This window comes from Diospyros lotus, chromosome 6, assembly GCF_014633365.1.
Source record: "Diospyros lotus cultivar Yz01 chromosome 6, ASM1463336v1, whole genome shotgun sequence".
Lineage (NCBI taxonomy): Eukaryota > Viridiplantae > Streptophyta > Magnoliopsida > Ericales > Ebenaceae > Diospyros > Diospyros lotus.
In genome coordinates this window covers 33,798,893-33,816,382 of record NC_068343.1, presented here as the reverse complement: position 1 = coordinate 33,816,382, position 17,490 = coordinate 33,798,893, and positions in this window count along the sequence as shown.

Here is a 17,490-nt window from a genome sequence, read left to right as displayed (position 1 = left end):
ATCCAACCATTGGTAGCCACGACCCACGGTGGACAATCAGTGGCTTTGTACCCTATACCTTCTAGTACCCATAACCAACATTTACTTATATTATTTAAACTTAGCATTTCATGAGCTTTCCCTAGACTCCCCATGCACCTCACCCATTAAGACTCTTAACATAACCATCCCTTTTACAAGGAGACCCAATTCCTCGTGTATTCTAAACCTAGCAACAACGCATCATTCCTTACGAATTTGAGAGCGGTTCAAAACCCTCATTTAGAGTACGAACATAACTCAACTGAAATTTATGTTATAGACCAAATAAATAAATTGGATCAGACTTATTCAATATTGAAAATGATAGTGCAAGAAAAGCTTACAACCGAGACCAAACAAAGGAATAACTCAGGATTTGTAAGAGGGTTAGGAGCTTGCACAAGGATCAAAACATGAGAAGAAAGTTAGGAACTTGCATAAAAGAAGTAAAGGAAATGGGAGCTTGCGTAAAGGAAACAAAAGAGTAGAAGCTTGCCTCTTGATAGTGGATCCAACATTTTTCTTGTTGTTTTTGGCTGTTTTGGCACAAACACCAATGACATCCGATCGTAATTTTAACAAGTTTGGGCACAAACTCTGATGATGTTTGAAAATTCCAACAGGGTTGTTACTTATTTTTTGCAGAACTCCCATCTCTCTCTTTCCCGTTCTTTTTTTCAAAGTTCCCCATATCTAAAATCCTTACTTTCTTCTCTTACGAATACCCCAAATCCTTTCCCAGGAGCCTTATTTATAGAATTTCTCGGCAAACCATAACCTACCATGTGTCACCGTAATTATTTGGGACTCATCATGACTTCCATGTGTTCCCATCTAAATGATGCCATGTGTCCTATATAATCATTTCTATCCACGTGTTCTTATCAAATGGTGCCATGTGTCCCATATAATCATTTATATCCATGTGTTCTTATCAAATGGTGCCAAGTGTCCCATATAATCATTTCTATCCATATGGTCTTATCAAATAGTGCCATGTGTCTCATATAATCATTTATATCCATGTGTTATTATCAAATGGTGACATGTTGTGAAGCCCCGTTCTCACTTACGGGTGCCACTCGAACAATCATTTCAATTTCTCACCTGCCTGGCCATTTGCGAAGGGCAGACTATGTTTTGACATGAAACACCCTAAGTGGGAATTAAGCTTCGTCCTTCCCTTCTCTCAATCCTAAAATCTACCAGTAGACTTGGGCTTTGACCATACCACACTTGACTAATTTATTTCCATTAAGTTTGCCTAGTCCTCATTTTATTATTTTAATTTCTCTTTTCTCCAAAAATTCCACCAGGCTCCATATAATTTAAAATTCCAACATCCTATTGGCTTTTCCAAATTTCGAAGAAAAACTCATAATTTTCATTTTTCAAAAATTTGGCATTAATCTCTAAAAATGCCCGAAAAATCCCTTTGTTTTGAAAATTCCTCCGGGGCCCAAAATAAATTAAGAAATGCTCCAAAATTCTCATTTTTCCCAATTTTTTTTTAAAAAAATGGCCGGCAAGGTCTGCTGGCGCGCCCGGGCCCCGCGTAGGGCTCCGTAGTGCGCTGGTCTCGCGCGGTCGCATGCTCGTGGGGACACCTGCGCCCCTGCATGCCCAGCCGCCCACCAAGGCGCCCGGCTACCCACCGAGTGGCCCCGGCTGCCATTGTCGCCTTCTTCACCCTTTCCCCTCCTTTTGTTTTTCTTTCTCTTGGGCTTCCCAACCCAAAATTTTCAGAAATTAATTTAATAAATAAATCCCACAAAACTACACATTTCCAACCAAAAATCATTCTTTTTCAACACCAAAATAAACCTCAACATACATCCAAAATTTCCTTTCATTTCTCAATGAGGCTTACACAACCCTATTGATGCTTACATAACAAACATCCAATAAACTACAACACATGAATCAAATACAACAAGGATAGGCTTTCCATAAGCCATACAATGGTCTTGAATCTTCTTCCTCATGCATCCACATGCTATTCCATCTTTGCCTCGATTTTTCCCATGCTTTTACAACCTATATATGATGGTAAAAACCTCATGAGCTATTAAGCTCAGTAAGGGTGGAACGACAACAAGTATGAGTATGAATATAAAATGTGATGCCAATGCATGCAATCCAATAAAGTTAGGGCTTTTACATCCTCACAAGCACCTTGATTTGAGGCTTAAACCTACCCTACCCCACACAATCTCATGGCCATAGGTCCTTAAACACAAACAACATGCCAATGCACATATATTTTCTCATGAACCATACTTACAACCTTGCAAAGCCACCATCCCATGGGGTTATCCCTTACCTTAGCATTCTTTGAAGCTTCAAGAACTTCCTAGTTTCATTGCCAACTCTTCTTCTTAAGAGATCCTTAAACAACATGATCTATATTACTAAAGGAGAAATAAAAAGAAAGAAATCTAGCCTTTAAATGGCTAAAAACATAATCTTCTTACCTCTTGAGGCATTAGTGCTTCCCCAAAACCTTCTTCTTGGAGCTTCAAACCACATCCTTCCTTGCTTCCAACTCCCAACTTAAAGAAAGCTTTCTTCCTTCTCTCTATCTTTCTTTCTTCCTTTGAGAGATTTTTCCCTAAGTCTTGATATCCTAAACTCAAGAGCAAATCCTAGCCTTTGATCTTACTTTTTGAGACTCAATCTCAAACCTTGAGAGAAAACACAATCCATGCTATGATCTCTTTAAATCTCAACCATTGGATCACTTTGCCTTTTCAAGACTTAATCTCTATCATTAAAAGAAAGCACAATCCATATGCCTATCCAAGAACTAATCTTAGCCATCCAAAATTAGTCTTTAATTTAACACATTATTATGTTAGCAATCCTTGCCAACTTTCAAGACTAAATGGTGGCCCTTAGATCACTTCCCACTTTCAAGAAAAATCCCCCACCCTTGGATCATCTTGAATTTCTATTTCCTTTCCAATTAATTAAATACCCATATTTTTCAAAGCATTAATGGTGACTAATTACCATTTTCTTTTGAATTTTCTTTAATTTACCATAATCATACCTCTCATTAAATGCTTGAAAGACTAATATAATTTTTTTTTCATTTATTTAAATCTCTCCATTTTATTTGAACAAGACTTTGTCAGGTGTCATCCCTAGACACTAAACCTGGTCTCCAAGTTTCCATCCAAGCCATCCATGTGGCATCCCCACATTTATTCACCAATTTAGGAAAAAATTAATTATTTCTCTCATAATTGAATATTCACTATTTTTCCTATTTTTCATAATTTAATTCTTTTATGGAATTTCACTCCAAATTACTAAAATGCCCTTTGTGAATTATTAATCCTATTTATCTCCACATAAATACAAAAATAGAAAATTAATTCACTTCCATACTTAATCCCACCTAGGAATTATTTTCAATTTACCAAATTACTCTTTATTGGACTTCACTATCCAAATTACCAAAATACCTTTCTCACAGGGTACCATCCTTCTCAAGGATTCATCATCTTCTTAAGGGCATTTTTTGAAGTCTCTCACTTCCTTTCTCATTCTCTTAACATAAGTAACATTGAGTGTTACACATGTGTCCCAAACCGTATTGGAATTCTATTTGGAATCCAAAGCTAGTTTTAATAAGATTTGAAGTCCAAAGGTAAATTTGAAATTAATTTGAAATCCAAAGCTATATTTAACAAGAGTTTGAAATCCATAACATTTAGGTCCTTAGGCTACTCACAAATTTCCAGGACTTTTAGTAAATTGGACTCATTCCCGAGTTCCTTTTTCAAAAATTGCACTTTTACTTGTACTTCAAAATTATGATTTTGCCCCTGACTTCCTATGATTCTATTTCCTTGAATATGAAAGATCTAGAATCTTACAAGGATAGAGAGAGGAAAAGGAAAAAACGCGATGTTAAAGAAGACTTCGATTAGGTTAGGGGATCAAATGTACCTCAGCCCCAGTTCCACCATTACACCAAACTCCTCCAACCTCAATTGGCCATACTTACAGCCATCAAGGGGTCAGGTCTCATTAAACTCTCAAAAAATATTGACCATCCCATGGGGAAGAATAGGGAAGAATATTGCAGTTATCACAGGACTCATGGTCATTCCATTGACCAGTGTCGGGAGTTGAGAGATCAGATTGAGATGTCAGTTCGCGAAGGACATCTTCGAAGGTATGTATATGAGAGAAACAGGGAGCCTCATAGAAGAGAAAAGAGACAAGAAGAGCGGGAGAGATCAAATTAGAGACAATAAGAGAGATGAAGGGATTGCGGAAAGAATCCTCCTCTGGACAATGAACCAGTTTATCGGCCCATGGCTGAAGACTCCTCTTCTTCTCGAAAAGCTTACGCCCGTCAAGCATATCAGATTAACTCAATAATGGAAGTTAGGGAAAATGAAATGCCTATTACATTCACGCCAGCCGATAGAGGAGACATAATCATTCCGTATGATGACCCACTGGTAATTTTAGTTGTTATTGCAGAGCATCCCATCAGCAGAATACTGGTTAACAATGACAGTTCAGTCAATCTTATTTATGAGAATTGCTTTGAAGAAATGAATATCGCTCATGATCAATTGAAAAAGGTTTCTTCCCCTTTGTATAGCTTCACTGGAGAAGCTATCCCCGTGATGGGAGTTATTCAATTTCCATTCACACTAGGCTCTGAACCTTAAACCGCAACACAAGCTAATTTCATGGTAGTTAAGACCTCCTCACTGGCATACAATGTAATTTTGGCAGCAGTGGTTTCTTCTTGTTATCTGTTAATGAAATTTCTTACACCTAGGGGAGTGGAACAAGTTCAAGGGGATCAGCGAAAAACATGCACCAGTTATGTGGCATCCACAAAAGGGAAAAAGAATGAAGAGACTTTATCCATTGCCAAGACAAACCACGAAGAGACATGCCCTTAGAAGAAGGCGGCCAACTATCATTAACACCCTCAAAGAGAAAACTAGGAGCAAACTGCAGACACATTCAAGAGGGACCATGTGAAACATCGAGAAACTAAGCTGTTTGAAATTATGCATGACCTGTGTATCTCATGATTAGTGGCGGTGATAAGACCCCAAAATAAAATAGTGGATGTACTAACTTATTTGCTAAACCATGCAAAAAATGTTGGCGTTTTCATTATTTGCACATTGCTTTATGAAAGTGTGTTTGTTTTGTTTTTCTTCCAGGAAATAAAAACGAATTCAAGCCCGTTACCCCGCTTATAACCTTGCAATGAAGGGAAAACAAATTCAAGCTCGTTACCCCACTTACAGCTCGGCAACCAGAGAAAAACAAATTCAAGCTCATTGCCTCACTTATAGCCTGGCAACAAGGGAAAAACAAATTCAAGTCCGTTGCCCCGCTTACAGTCAGACAACGAGGAAAAAATAAATTCAAAGCCTGTTGCCCTGCTTACAGCCCGGCAACGAGGGGAAAAAAAATTCAAACCCGTTGCCCCGCTTACAGTCCGACAACTATAGAAAAACAAATTCGAGCTCGTTGCCCCACTTATAGCCCGATAACGAGGAAAAAATAAACTCAAGCTCGTTGTCCCGCTCATTACCCGGTAATTAAGGGGAAAATCCAAACTCATTACCCCACGCATGACCCGACAATGAGGGATAAATCATAACCCATTGTCCTGCTCACAACCAGACAATTGGGAAAAAAATCCAAATTCATTATCCCGTGCATGGCCTAACAATGAAGGGTAAATCAATCCAAAATCCATTGTCCTGCTCAAGAGCTGGTAATAAAGGAAAATTGAACTCAAACCTGTTGTCCAGCTCATAACCTGACAATAAGGAAAAAATTAGTGCAAGCCTATTGCCCTGAGCATAATGCGATAACTGGGAGCAGAATCAAGCCAATTATATGGTACATTGCCCGTCAACAAGTAGAATCAAACGCATTTTTCGGTACATAGCTCAGCATCTATGGAAAGCAAACTTTTCGTGTACCTCCATAAGGGAATTGAAAAGCATGAGAGCCCAGAAATTCAAATACATAATGCTCGAATAGATTCGAAAGAACATGTAAAAGATGAAACATCTCAAGAGAACAAATATCCAAAAGTTTGTAGGACAAGGTACTCTTCCACACGAGATTCTCGACCGAAAGAGTAGGAAGCAATTTATATGCATTGCAAACAAGGAAAGGTTCATAAAAGACTGAGTGGCAGAATCGTAAATAAGTATCCAAGTAGTAGAAATGAGCAACCCTACTCTCTCGGTCACATAACTGAGAGAGTGTTTCTCCCTCACTCATTCAGCTATCTCCTGTCACTCACCTAATCGCCTTATGCCTAAACCTCGTCACTCTCTTGCCATCAAGAATATCCCTCGAATACGCTATCCCGAGACTTTAAGGATCGGCCACGAGACTCTTGGGATGGCCACCACATGTCCCCATCTCCCTCCTCTATAAATAGGAGGCCACTCCTTCGACCTTAGGTACGGTCTCTTTGGCACTCTGAATACATTCTTGCACTTCTGCTCTCGAGAATTGACTTAAGCATCAAAGGATTTGCATGGGGACACCCACTCATGCCCCTAACCGTGTGTTCATCTTATAGGTCTCTCGATCATCAAGACTCTCTCGGCTATCAAAAGTCACTCGGTCATCAGAAAGCCTCCTGTCAAATCCAAAGGAGTTTCTCATTCATCAGGTCACCCGTTTAAAAGATCCCGAGAGTCTCCCATCACTCAGCATACGCAAGACTCTCAGGACTCTCAAAACACTTAGTGATGAGACTCACAAGACCCTCAAAACTCTCAAGACCCCGAGACTCATAAGACTCTACACTCTCGAAATTCTCATAATCAACCACACACATTGTATTCTCTCATGATTAAAAATAAATTGTTGTATTTTGGCAACAACACAAGTAGAAGAAAGGAAATTTGTGAGGTGGCCGAGAAGAACGAAGTAGAAGAAGAGAAAAAGAAAGAATAAGCAGAAAAGAAATAAGAGAATGAGAGGAAAGGATGAAGTGCACGGGCAAACCCCCTCCCTCTCTTTAATTCTTTTTTTTTTTTTTCAAATTTACCGCCTACCAAATGTGCCAATGCCCACCATGTCCCCATTCAATTTAGTTCATTTTAAATAAGCATACATGCGTATACACATTTCTTTTTTTTTTCTTTTTCCCTTTGCTTTTCTTTTTTTTCCATTCTTTCCTTTTCTTTTTCCATCCACATCATTTATTTATCATTTCATCTCTTCTTTTTTTTTTCAATTTAGTCATTTTATAGCCACAATATAATACACGCAAAAATAACACCAAAAAATAATTTAAACCCAGTAATAGGTCGTTACACATTCAATTGCCAAAATGCAAATATGATGACTGAGATTGAAAGATATTAATAGTTTTAGTTTGTAAGAATTTAGAATAAAAAACAAATAATGTTCATACCATAAAAAATGCAAGTTATTTATATGGTGATATGGTGATATTACTATAATAATTCTAATGTATTGAGTACATATTTATATATTTACTACTCATATATATAATTATTTATATAAATATATATTCTAATCAGAAGATGAATCATAAAAAAACAAATCTTGATGAGTCACGATAATAAATGTTTAATTATAAATATATTTTAATTATTAAATTTAAATTTCAAATCACAATTATCACAATAACAAAAGAGGAAGAACAAAAAAATAAAGTTTGTTATATATATATAAAGAATTTGTATTTATTATTTGTAGCTTAGTGATACACTATTCGCAATTGTCATGAGTTTCCCGTCCGGCATGATTCGTCTCTCTGAAACCCTACGGCTAGGCGGACGAGATCGTCTTCTTCGCCAGGAACCTGAACAAGTGATAGAGAAGGAAGAACGGGAGTTGGTTCTCCCGCAGAATCAAGTCTCGCCTTGACAATCCATTCATCTTGTACTTCCGAAATCTATAGCTCGATGATGAAGAAACCATCAAGAACCAGCATTTCCAACAACTCATCCCTGTTAAAACTGCTTGTTTCAAGTGATGATATTCCCGTGCCTTTGCTTCCAATCCTAGAATTTAATTTCCATCACACACACTCACACATATATATATATATATATCCACAGAGTTCCTGGTTCGTCCGATGGATATATCGAGAAGCTGCAGTCCAAAGGCGATCGATTGCGGAGGATGCTGAAAGAGTCTGGCAAAGATATATGAATCAGATAATGCATCAAATCAAGGAGTGGTGCATAGTAAAAGGAGCGGTGGGCAGAAGCTTAATTGCAATTATATATATATATATATATATTAAGATTAGGAAAAAAAATCAAAAGGGCCCTCCCTCTGTGGTAGAATTGACTTGCATTGACTTAAAGAAATTACTTGACCAAATGCTTTAATAAATTCCACTTAGAATGCTATTGTAACAGCATGACAACCATCGTCAAAAGGTGATTGACCAGTAAGCATAAATAAGTTTAGGACTCCCTTCGATCGGTGTGGGATTCACACGATAGTAATACACGTCCTCACCATTACCAACCTCGAGAGTCGGTTCTGATATCAATTGTAATAGCCCGAGCAACCACTTTTAAAAGGTGACTATCTAATCAGCACAAATAAGCCCAGGACTTTCTCTCAAGCACACTAATGTGGGATTTGCACGCTGTAATAACACACGTTAAAGTTAAAAAATATAAAACAAAACAAAACAATACAAATTAGCCACAAAATAAATTTTAATTATAGATATATCTTAATCACAGTCAAATATGAATTTTATGTTACAATTATCACAATAACAAAAAGAGTTGAAGAACAAAAAAAAAAACGAATTTGTATTTACACTTAACATTTTTATTTTATAACTTAATGATATACTCAAATTAAAAGACCTAATAAAGCATCTCGAACAAGGGATCGATCGATGAAGAAGAACGGGATCTGGTTCTCAAGTAGAATCAGGTCTCGCCTCGGTTCCTGCCATAGGCTAGCTTTAACCTCATCCTTGGCCATGATAAGATTGGGGTCTTCTTTTTGCTGCTTGTCTTTATTTTATTAATATTATATATATAATAAAACAAAAAGGATATTATATATATACAAATAACATAATGTTATTGACATGCAGCCTAATCCAGGTGATTAATTAATTAATGGGGGGTTGCTGAATGGGGGGCAGCCGAGTATGTGACATATTTTTAGTTTAATTGAAGTAACAATAATATATAGTTGGGGCATCTCGGGGTGGGTGAGTGAGTCAATTTTGGCAGCTACCCATCATTTGTAATGTCATTTAGCACCCCTAATAATTAAACCTATTTACTAATTTAATACCACTCAACATGTTTTGTTTTGGTTAAGATTCCTTATTAAATTAAGAAATGCCATACAAAATGAAAATTTATTTACTAATTTAATAGCGCTCAACATGTTTTATTTTGGCTAAGATTTCTTATTAAATTAAGGAAAAACTTATTTATTAATTTAACGTAATTTAATAGCACACAACATATTGTATGGAAACAAAAATAAAAATAAAAAATAGATATAATATGAAATGAAAATAGAAAAATATCATGTTTTAAAAAAAAAGTAAGAAATGAAAAGCAAAGAAATGCATAAATAAAAAAAATGTAAGGATCCTTTTTGTAAATATAATTTTTAATATAGAAAATTATAAAAATAGTTATTCACGTTAAAAATAAATATAAATTCTATAATGTATTCAAACAAATTTTGGAAACAAATTCTAGAAAAAATTAAAAATTTTGAATTAAAAACGAAAAAAATTCAACCTCTATTCGTGGATAGAAAGATGTTTCTAAATTGAAAATACATTTTTGATATTTTTCTAATATTGCGAAATGGTTACGAAAAGTTTTTGAAATTACAAAAGTAATTGAGAAACTTGTCTTCTCATTTTAAAAACAAAAACAATGAAACGATACCCCAAAAAGTTTTCGTGCCTCATAGGTTGTATATGTAGTATTATATGTATCTGGTCTAGTGGTTAATGTTGATTTACAAGACCAATTACATAAATGATAGTTGGAATCAAAATAGTAATATAATGATAATGCTATTTGTATATAATATTTTAATATTATATCATTATAATTTTTTTTTTAAATAAGGATAATTTTTCATAAAATTATCAACTGATTTATAAAAATTATAAACACTCTTACAAATTAAAAATGGAACATTTTTGTTAATTTTTGAAAAGTAATTTATAATTTATGAAAAATATTATTAATTCCTTAAAAGACATAATTATAATTTTGTAGATGTTAAAATATTATGTACAAATAACATTACTGATAGATGATACACGTAAACAAGAGTTTATCCTTATTTTTTTTTGGGTTTGGTAAAGGGCATATTGACATTAATTTTTTACTAGGATAATTTTATTAAAAAGTGTTGTTAATTATTTAAAAAATAATTATAATTCTTTAAATGTCAACATATTATATACAAAGAGGATTACCAATAATATAATGCATAAATTGTTTACTATAATATAATGAGTTTTGTAGTTTTGATACTTGGTATATTGGCATCTTTTTTCGGGTTTAGTAAAGGGCATATTGGCATTAACCATGAAGGGTTAAGCATGTATTTTAGTGTGTTTAAACTAATCTTCATTGAATTAGTTAACTCTAGTTAAGTTCACAAGAGATTAAAGATAAGTAAATATGAATAACTAAGAATATAACTAATTATCAAGTGGTTTTAGTTTGGTCCTAAATAAGAGAAAATATTTGATTCTTAAGAGGTAAGTTATAAGTGATTTCTTTAATAAAATAAAAAAAGAAAGATAAGTTACATTATTAGTCTTTGAATTTTATATTTTGTAATATATTGATTATTATATTCTAATTTTTGTTACCATAATAATTAAATTTTCATTTTTATTAAATTCAGTCACTTTTTAAATTTTTTGTCAAATTCCATTAAAGAAAACTAACATTAGAGTTGGTAAAATGATTCGAACCCGTGAGAACCGGTCTTGCTTCACCCAATTGGGATAAGGTCAAAGGCTATTTGATTAGAGTAGGGGGGCGGGGATGGGATCTGTCATTCCCACCTCGTCCCAATGCTTGCTCCATATATATTACATTTATATATAAATATATTATCTATCCTATTAAATGTAGAAAAAATATAAAAAATATTATTTATTCTTTATATTTTATGAATAAAACCACTTATTGCGCTTGTTTTTATTGCAATCCAGGTTATGAAATGTTTTAAATGACTTTTAATAAAGTATATAAGATCCAAAAGTTATTGAGACATTTAAAACATTTTATAATGCGTAATGCAAAAAGAAAATGCAATTTGAACTAAAAATAATCAATCTCATATTGTTATTATCAAAATAAAATAATGAATTTATAACGTGGGAAAGGTGATCTTGATGTTCTTGTGCAAGGATGATCATGAGGCTTTAAGGCAAATGATCGGGAGACCAAATAATCAAATGGCTTGCTAATGAACGAGAGGCCTCTGATGAACTAGAGGTCCAAGATGACTGAGAGGCCTACCAAGATAAACAAATAGTTAAACGCGTGGGAGGTTGTTCTTGCACAAACCCTCTGATATTTAAGTTAGTCTTTAATAGCTTGTGTGCAAAAATAGATTCTAAATATCAGAGTGAGCATACCTAAGATAGGAGACAGGCCTCCTATTTATAGAGGAGGGAGACATGTGGCAGCCATCCCGAGTTTTTTGGGTGGCATATTCCTCAAAATCATAGAATATTCTTGGCATATTAGATTCGAGGAACGCACCAGGAAAGTCCGTTGGCTACAAGTGAAGCTCCAGATGGTAGAGGGCACTTGTGATCGAGTGGCCACTTGGTCACCACTCGATGCCTCTTTGATTGGTCTTCTAGCTTTTCATTTTTTGGGTTGTTTTTTAGGCGTACTTGACCCGAATCTGTGGATTCGACCCATGTTTGGATTTTTTGATATTTGCTGGTGTTGTGGGGTGACCTAAAAAATTCTAAAAAAAATCCTAAGCTCTAAGTAGTCGCTCAAAGACCCTGGAAAGTCTCCAAGGCCTCCAAAGAGTCCCCGAGATGGTCTGGCCTTCTATCTGTATAGCCTAAAGACTTTCCTAGAATCTCCTAGGCATAAGATATCTCCCATTTGGGACCACCAAGAGACATTCATTGGGCATTTTCACCCCTAAGATATCTCTAGCCCCTCCAGCCTCACCCAATGCATCTCCTAGAAAAGTCTGAAGACTCATCTGTGAACCCCACCAAGCGTCTATAAATATTTCCCTCCTTAATGGAAAGAGGATCCTTTAGACCCTTACCCTTTCTTGCTCCAAGGCTTACCCTAAGGACCCTTACCCTACACTGCCCTTACCCTACACTACCTTGGACTACATTGTCTAGCTTAGGCATCACAGGGCCCGCATGGCGAAGATCCCCACGCGAATTTTTGATGTCTTCTATGACTATAGACTCAGCTAAGTACTGGACCCCAAAGACCCATGGTTGACTTCCCCGGAGACCCTTCGGGACCTTTCTATATTTGGTCCCTCGAAGACTGTTCCGAGGCTAAAGATCCCAAAAACTCTGAAAAGCCCATCTGGAGCCTCGAAGATTCAACCTCCTAAAGCTACTAGTTAAGTCTTGATTCAGTTGACACTGTTAGTAGCATCCCAAACCTCATCAACTCATTATAGGACTCTGCTTTGATTGTTTCTAAGACAAATAAATTTAATTATTGTAGTCAGACAACAATAATTTGGCGCCGTCTATGGGAAACAAGCAAAAGGTTATCCTCCATAATGAATATGAGGGTCATTTGTATGAAGATGTCGCCTTAACGTTCTCACTCCAATAGCTTGTAGTGCCTCCCAATGAATCACGTTCCAAATCCTCCAGGAGGCATCGAGGAGCTTTCCGCGAGGTTTTTCTCCTGCTTTTATGAGGTCATCAAGGCTTTTCCCTTACTGTGACGCTGGCCCTAAGGGGAAAAGAGTACCACGCCACCCTATGTCTTTGTTGTTCTTTAAAGCAAGGGATTAGTCCAGAAAATTGGGAAGGTCAGGAGAACATGCCACCGATTAAGTGTCGATGAAGACCAAGTTCAAACGCCTATTGATTCCTAAACTTGTATTTGATGATGATGGTCGTTTCCCCAAGCATTGTCGACTCTAGCAAAAAAGCGTTGCCTCGAAGTTTGGAAGTATGACAACCTCTTACGAGGGAAAAATCCTCTTGGGGATATTTCTGCAAAATCATTTTATGAACCTAGGACTCGAGCTTTCCAACTTCCTCGGATATATCCTCTCCAGGGCCCAAGAAGATGTTGGAGTATAAATAGCTTCCAGTTCAAGTAAAGGTAGGAGTTGGAAAGCTACAAAAGGTGTCAACTAGAAGAGATTATCAGCACTCTTTATAGCAACCTGTTGATTCATACACTCTTGTCTTTCATTCGCTGCATTTTCTCTTATGGTTGAAAGATGCTTGGCATTTAGGAAAGTCCCTTTAAGCCCTGCGGCGGTGGGACCGTGCGATCAGCTGCAATAAGAGTTTCTCATGACCTTAGCCATGGATATTTTAGAGGCATGATGTCATTCAACATTATGTTAATCGTTTTAGGAATGCCATATCTAAGGATCCAAAGATATATTATTCAAGCTTGTAGCTCGAAAACTGGCCAGAATACAAGTAAGAAGCCTTCAAATGAAGATATTAGTAACTCAAAACTAACTCCTTGTAAATTGTGGATGTAGATGCATGTACCGAACCACACAAACAAAACGCATTTGTGAAACAAAGAGGAAAAAAATATAGGATAACATATATATGTATGCTTTGTTTTGCAGCAAAAGAAGACTAAGATTTTGACATGGTTCATACTAGGAAGCTAATGGGATGGAAACCATTAGGCTCAATCCAACATCGATCTCTTGTAATTCAGAATTCGAAGTTGGACGATTATGAATAAACAAGGTTTTGGATAAAATTATGTGAGGAGAAATATCCCAACTATCAATAGACGTTCATGTCTGTGAAAGATTCCCCAGTGTCACTAATATTCCAAAAAATCATAAATACTGTATCACGATTTTTGCATCTTAAAAGGTCATTGTCATGGGGATAGCTTCTATGTTCAAGGTATGATAGCCTCTATGTTCAGAGTATAATAGCTTCTATGTTCAGGGTATGATTGCAGATGTAGGCATCACGCCAAACTGCTAAAACAAAATCTAGATGTCCTCTTTAGTTGTAGATGTAGGCATTACTTAAATTGCCAGAACAAAACATGGATCTTATCTCTAATGGTGAACGCAAGTGAATAGTCAAATTGCTGAAACAAAAATATTGAAGTTGATGTGACTACGGACTTAGGCATATTGTCGAACCACCGAAACAAAAATATCTATCCTTCTATCAAATCGTGGATGTAGGCGTCTTGAGTAGGAACTCCATCGAACTATAGAAACAAAAGAATTGATATTCGATATAATTGCGAATGTCGGTGCCCTATTAAACCTCCAAAACAAAAATGCAGCTATCATTTAATCGCGGACGTAGGCACCCTGCCGAACCGATAAAGAAAAAACATCACTATTATGGGTCACGAGTTAGGCTGCCAAAATCAAAGTATCTATTCTTTCATCTAATTATAGAAGTAGGCGTTTCGCCAAACCACCAAAACAAAAATATCTATCTTTCCATCTAATTGTGGAAGTAGGCGTTTTGCCAAACCGTTGAAATAAAAATATTTTTCCTCTTATCTGATTGTGGATGTAGGTATCTTGAGTAGGAACTTCACCAAACAGCCATAACAAAATATGGGTATTTCGATTGCAAATGTAGGCATTGCATCGAACTGTCAACCCATTGAAACAAAATAGATCTACGTACTTAGATTAGCGAATTGTGTCAACAAAATAGATCCGTGAATGAAAATTAGAAAATTGCATCACCAAAATAGAGTGCCTCAAGGTGTGCTCCGTGCTAGTAGGTAGATGGGACCTTATCCTCTCTACCTAGTATTCTATCTCTCATTTGGGCCCATGACATATCCTGTGGGATAGTTCCATTGTCTTTGGGAACAAAGACGAGGGTCGTTCCGTCCAATGGCCACATCTCTTACCCTGCACATTTGTACACCAATTAGTGGAAGGAGTAGAGTTTAGGAAGCATTCTTTCATACAGGTCCACTGGTATTCACCCCTTCCACTATAGTAGGGTGTACCTATCTTGCGTCCGCTCCTTGCAACCAAAACTTTCCACAAAAAGACTATGGGTCGGTGTCCTCCCTCCCATATGAGTTTGGCGCAATAGTGGCAACAACCTAGCTACGGATGAGACTAGTGAGTCTAAGGCAATCTAGGGACTCGGGCATGTTTATCACCCCTAGTTGTAGGTAACGGTCGTGGTACCCCCTGTTGATGCTAGATGCGAGATGTTTTATATATCTTATTTTGGATTTTCGTTGGTATTTTATATTATATATATATATATATATATCAGGGCTGGATATTTCATAATGTCCTAGCAGGTATATCGATACCCTTGAAATTATTTCACTCTTTCCATAATTCTATATATACAACTATTTTACCCTCCGCGAGCTAGAGGAGGTCAGCATCCTCATTTCATTGCAGAGTTGGATTTTCTTGGTGTGCCTATGAATATGCAAGAACCCAAGTACATACGGAATGTGCGACCCATGTTCAAGGCAAAAGCATACCCTTACTAGTAACAAAGTATTGTTTTTGTTTAATTACTTTACTATCCGACTTCATTTTATTTATGATCCATGCATGCATAAGATTCATACATGTGTTAGATCCATGCCTAGTCACCCCAAACACCAATCTATCCTTCAAAAGAATGCTCGCTCTATTGATATATATGTGTAGTTCCCAAAAATATAAAAGGTGAGATAAGACAAAAAGTCAAAAAAAGGTGTAGAAAAGCCTATTCTAAATCAACACCCTAGGAAATTCGTCTTCCTTAACAAGGACCCCTTTTGTAAAGTTTAGGTCGATGAACTCAATATCAACCAGGGCATTAATCACCTCTATCCCCAGGGGAGTTGTGTGGGCCGACGATGTCAGAGGAATTGAATTTGGCTTTTGTATGTACGGGCTCCACGGACCTACTGGATTCGGGAGACCACTCACCTCGATATTCAAATACTCATTCAACGTCTTAGGGTCAGGATTCCCATATTTTTGCCAATCATAGATGCCTTCTCCAATCTTTTCAATCATAAAAATGACATCTAAATGGTCCACGTGTAATACCCGAGAATTTCATAAAATTATATATTTAAGGAAATAGGATATTCTCCAAAGGATTATGAAAGTCCTAAGGTAAAAGTGCAATTTTCAAACTAGGGTAAAGGGGTAGTTTATGAAAAGTAGAGTGCAATCTTTGAAAGGTTCAAGTCAAAGTGCTATAGCACAAAGGCTTAAGCCAAAGTGTAATAGTACAAAGCTTCGAGCCGAGGTATAATTCTTGAAACCCCAAAACTAGACCATTAGAGTAATGAACTAAACCAGCTAACCGTTGGAAGTAATTATGAGACACGTAAAATAAAGCATGAGGTGGCAGGGGTAAGTGGCAATGTAATAATTATTGTTCTAGATGGCAGGACACTTAGCAGAAGATGATTGGCCTGAAAAACTATAAATAGGGCCTTAGGGTGAAGAACAAAGCATTCAAGTTGGAATTTGGGCTAGATTTTTTGCCATTTAAGAGGGGTGGAAGATAAGATTTTTTTCTTTAAAGAGAAGGGAAAATTCTGAAAAACTAAATGGAGGAATCGGAGAAGAAACAAGGGGGAACAGGCTTTGCCAGAGTTTCTAGAGCTTCACTAGAGTTCAGGCCAAATTTATCAAAAAATAACAAGGTAAGTATGATCTAAACTTAAATTCTAGTAGAGGAGAGAGAGGGGGGGGGGCTATAGGAAAAAAAAGGAAGTCGAATTAGAGTTAAAACGAGGGAGATATGACCAAAAAATTTAAGGCCTATGACGTTGTCGCCAAAGAAAATGGTGGCTCATGCAAAACATGCATTGGGGAAGGCTACACATGCAGGCGTGTGGGCCCTCTTCTCGAGGCGCGTGAGGGTGCGTGGCTACTCTTTTTCTCCTGTAATTTTCTAGAAAAATAAGTTAGATTAAATCGAACAAGATTATGTAAAAATATTTAATGTTTGATTTACGGGAATTGGTGTTTTCTATGGAAAACCCAACCCCGCTACAGTGAACAGTAACTTCCAAAGGTAAACAATCAAGGTGAGTGGTTTTTTTGCATGTAAATTGTTCTTGCATGTACTTTGCTTCATCTTGACCAGATGTTGTTTCATTTGTGAATGGTTTCTGCATGCTTCTTGGTTACATTTGTGTGGTATGTGGCTTGCATAACATGTGTTTCAGTGAAATTACATTATATCTCTATTTGTCATGCATCTCGGCATTTGTGGCTAGTTGGTGG